The sequence below is a fragment of the Carcharodon carcharias genome, chromosome 8 (genome assembly GCF_017639515.1).
Source record: "Carcharodon carcharias isolate sCarCar2 chromosome 8, sCarCar2.pri, whole genome shotgun sequence".
NCBI classification, from domain to species: Eukaryota; Metazoa; Chordata; class Chondrichthyes; order Lamniformes; family Lamnidae; genus Carcharodon; species Carcharodon carcharias.
This window is the reverse complement of record NC_054474.1, coordinates 49119569-49124862: the sequence shown is the minus strand read 5'-3', so window position 1 is coordinate 49124862 and position 5294 is coordinate 49119569.

Here is a 5294-nt window from a genome sequence, read left to right as displayed (position 1 = left end):
TCCAGCTACATTGTATGAAATGAGAACTTGTTTTATGTTTACAAAAATAAACTGGGTATTAATGAGGCTGTAATAGTCTCAGCTCATGGCTCAGTTCCAGTGATGCACTAGATAATCATCTATCAGATGGGTTTATTTAAAATCTGAGCTGTAAGTTTGCAACTTTACATGACAGTTCAATTCATAACTTGTGTACATATAAACAAATGATCCTTTATTTAGAAATTCTGTTTCAATTTGAAAAAGGCTGGTTGCTTTTCTTTTATATGTAATTGTAAATAATGAGCAAAACTTCTGAACATTCCAATGGGTTTTTTTGTAACCAGAAGATAGAGCAGGAATTTCAATGTCATCTTCCAAATCTATAATCTTGAAGATTCAGTACAAAGCCCTTGCTGTGGGCAGTGCTGCAGCTAAAGTTTGCATCTATTAATGGTAACAGCACTGTGGGTACAGGTCTACAAAATAAGTCGTGGAATGTAAAAATACAGCAACCATGGAAAGAAAGTAAAACTAGTGAATGGAAGTTGTGAATCAACCTATTTAAATATAGTTAGGTAAAAAACTTGGGTAATTCTGAGCAAAACAATTGTTCAGGTTTGACTTCACAGTTCTACAACATGCACAGAGAATGCATAAGTACATTAACAGGAAAACAACTCAAAAGTCAGTGCAAAACATGATAAATATTAACCAGCACACCAGCAGAACTCCCCACCTGACAAAGCAGCCAGAAAATAAATAAATGAAGTGCAATAAATAATGGGAGAGGACCAGAAGGTTTGGATGTTGGGGGATGATCATTTCCAAGTTACATGTTGCTGGATAGGAAATTCTAAGCAACCCTGCATGAAGTCAGTTATATAATGTTGCACTGCCAGACAGTAAATGGAATACATTCCAATATTCTGGGCTCAACGTCAGTTTGATTTATGATGACCAAGTGTGATGTAGCCTTTGGAATAGGTTTCTGACTTGTTTGAATAGGTGCAGATTTGCTGTGAATATTTAAAAAGGAGCTGGACAAGATTCTAGGGGATGCTCATGTTACTTAGATAAAAGTTATGTAGGATATAAATGTACTATCTTTTGGAACTCATTTTTTTGACTGCCTTTAGGTCACAGGAATTTTTCCAGTATTCTCTTCACCCTGATTTGGCCTAGAGTTTTATTTTAATCTTTTGTTTTACCTCCCAGGGGATTACCTAGTTAAATATAAGATGCAGGTTTATGGCAATATATAATATCCCTTGATTCCCTTATTATCCAAACATCAATTAATCTCTTTCATAACCATGGAAAAGGCATTTCCCCAAAGTGGTCTGTGAGTTAAGAATTTGTGTGTATGTAGAGCCCTTTTAATTTGTAAGTGATTCACTAAAAAATAACCTAGCCGTCAAGCTTTATTCTTAAACAAGACAATTTATTACAAAACTACTGCTGAAAATTATTTAAGTAGAAGGTCATTAAGTTATTAACTAAAATTCAGATACAAAGACTAAAATGCAGTTATAGAAGTTCCTTAAAGATGAGATTTCAAACCAGTCTCTGTGAGGTACCATTGTGGGCCTGTTGTTTGATTCCTCTCTGAAGTGAAGGGGTTGAAGCTTGAAGTTCGGTTTAGCAGCTGCAATGGCTTGTGAAGTCAGAGTTTACCTTCGTAGATGGAGTCAATAGGTAGAGTAGATGCTGGGAGAGGGCATAGGTTCCTTTCCTTCCTGGAAAATGCAGGTACCAGCACTCAAAAGGTTGTCTGGTTTCTTTGAATGGGGGATGATTTTTTTGTATGCCTTACTCTGTAACTCCCAGTGGCAGAGAAAAACACAGCTCTCACGTTGTTCACAGTTAGTTCAGCTGAGAGCTGTGACTGGAACTGACTTCCTGAGGTCTTCTGGGTTCTCTGTGCTATGCCACACAAAATAGCTTCTTACAGCTTCCTTTATACTGTTTAAAAACACAAAAATGGCTGCTATGTTAATTTTCAATGAGCAGTAACTGGCTAGCATCGAAAAGTGCTGGCCCACAGAAATTAGAAGGAATAAGTGCAAACTTACCTGGTCTAGAAAATTGCATTACCACTTCCGTTCTCCAGAGCTACATGGACCTGCACTGAAAGAATCCTTGCAGGCCCCAGCCAAGTCTAGATCCAGTATATTCAAGGAGACCACGCCCCCTTTTCCACAGCACTAGCTGGCGTAAAGTAGGCAAGCTTAAAGGGTCAGGGGAAGGTTGGCGTCTAAGGTAAGTAGATAGGATTTGGAGGTTGGGGATGTCAGTGGGGTGGAGGGGTGGAAGCAGTACAGAGATCGGGAGGGGCATGGAGGTCAGGGGGTGAGGGGTACCCTCAAATCTGACACTGGGGAGCGTGGAAGTTAGGGGCCAATAAGTCATTGTTTCAAACAAGCACGCAAGTTAATTATATTGAGGTCCTTTGAAGTCCCTTTGTGCCAAAGGGTTTTTATATCTTTCAGAAGGTTCAATTCCTGGAGGAGTCTGCATGTTAATGATTCTTCGTAGCCAGCTCTAGAGATAAGAGTCTGACAAAGTTGAACAAAAACAGTAAGATGCCAGGTTGTCTGTCCATACTTCCATTTTGAAAAGAAGGCTTTTAAACTCACTTTAAAAGTTTGAAAACAGAAATATGCCTTTAAAAAAGTTGTCCTTAAGATCTGTAATATCATAATTACACGTTTGTGACAATCTCTGTCTTGAATATACTCAGTAACTGAGTATCCACAGCTCTCTTGGGTAGTGAATTCCAATGATTATCAAGACAATGAAGACTCATCTAAATAGCTGACACCTTATTCTGAAACTCTGATCCCTAGTTCTGGATTCCCTAGTAATGGGAAATAACCTCCCACCAACCACTGTAACCAGTTACGTCCACTAATTTTATGTGTTTCAATGAGATCACCTTTCATTCCTCTAAACACTGGGGAATATAGTCCTAGAATACTCTCACTCTTCATAGGACAAGCCCTTCACCCCAGGAACCAGTCTAGTGAACCTTTGTTGCACTCCCTATAAGACAAGTAAGGGGACCAATACTGTTCACAGTACTTCAGATATTGTCTCACCCTATATATTTGTAATAAGACTTTGTCACTGTTATACTCCAATCCCTTTGTAATAAAGGCTAACATACTATTTGCATTCCTAATTGCTTTAACCTACATGTTAAAATTCTGTGATTTGTGTACAAGGACACCCAGTTCCTTCTGAAAAGCAATTTTTTGTGGTCTCAGCATAATAAAAACACCTACTTTTCTATTTTGCTGCCAAAGTGGATAACTTCACATTTCTACATATTATATGCCATCTCCCATGTTCTTGCCCATTCACTTAAGTTGTCTATAACTCATTATGACCTCTTGGCATCATCCTTTGAGTTTACATTCCCACCTAACTTCGTATTGTCAACAAACTTGGATACCTTAGACTCAGTTCCCTCGTCTAAATCATTAATAATAGATTGTAAATAGCTGAGGCCCGAGTACTGAACCTTGTGATACCCCACAAGTTATACCCTGCCTATCCAAAAATGACTTGTTTATTTTTACTGTTTTCTGTCTATCAATCAACCTTCAATCTGTTACTATTAGCCCCATCCAACAAACCCTAATTTGGGGGATAACCATTCGTGTGGCACCTTATCAAACGTGTTTTAAAGATCCAAGTACACTACATCCACTGGTTCCCCCTTATCTACCCTATAAGTTACTAACTCAAAAAGCTTTAACAGATTTGTTACACACAATTTCCTTTTCATAACTCCATGTTGACTCTCATATGATTTTCTAAGGGTCCTGTTACCACGTTCCTAATAATAGATTCTAGCATTTTCCTCACTACTATTGCAAGGATATTTAGTGTACGAATTCCATGTTTTCTACTTCCCTTCTTTCTTGAATACCAGAGTTATGTTTCTACCTTACAACCCACAGGAACTGTTCTAAAACCCAGGAAATTCTGGAAGATCAAAATCAATGCATTCATTTTCTTTCTAGCCCATCTTTTTAAAACCCTAGGATCTACGGCATCCCATCCTGCTGATCTGTTAACTTCTCTAGTACCATTTCTTTACTAATACTAATTTCTCTATGTTCTTCATTCCCACTAGATCTTTGGTTTCCCATTCTTTCCCAAATTTTTTTTTGTCTTTTGGCATGAAGGCAGTAAGAAAGTATTTCTTTTAAGTCTTTGATGTTTCCCTATTCATTATTATAATTTCTCCAATCTCTGCCACTAAGAGACCCATGTTTACTTTTGCTTTTTTTTTTACATAGTTATAGAAGATTTTTGCACTGTTTTTGAATTTCTTTTTAATTTATACTAATCATATTTTCTAACTTTTATCAATTCCTTGATCATTCTTTGCTGAGTTCTCAAACTGTCCAAATCTTCAGGCTTATTATCTTTTTGCAACAATATAAGCCTCTTCCTTTAATCTTATGGTGTTTTCAACTTCTCATTAGCCACAGTTGGACTACTTTTTCCACTCTGCCTTATCCTTTCCCATCACTGAGCTCTCAGCCTTGCCTTTACAATACTCTACACTCACCCTTTACAATCTCCACACTCACCCTTTACAATACTCTACACTCACCCTTTACAATGCTCCACACTCACCCTTTACAATGCTCCACACTCACCCTTTACAATGCTCCACACTCACCCTTTACAATGCTCCACACTCACCCTTTACAATGCTCCACACTCACCCTTTACAATCTCCACACTCACCCTTTACAATACTCTACACTCACCCTTTACAATACTCTACACTCACCCTTTACAATACTCCACACTCACCCTTTACAATGCTCCACACTCACCCTTTAAAATGCTCCACACTCACCCTTTACAATGCTCCACACTCACCCTGTACAATGCTCCACACTCACCCTTTACAATACTCTACACTCACCCTTTACTATGCTCCACAGTCACCCTTTACAATACTCTACACTCACCCTTTACTATGCTCCACAGTCAGCCTCACCCTTTATAATGCTTCACACTCAGCCTCGCCCTTTACAAAACTCCACACTCACAGTTTACAATGTTCCACACTCAACCTCGCCCTTTGCAATCTCCACACTCACCCTTTACAATGCTCCAGACTCAGCCTCGCTCTTTACAATGCTCCACACTCATCCTTTACTATGCTCTACACTCACCATTTACTATGCTCCACACTCACCATTTACTATGCTGCACACTCACCATTTACTATGCTGCACACTCTTCCTTTACTATGCTGCACACTCAGCCTCGCTTTTTACAATGCT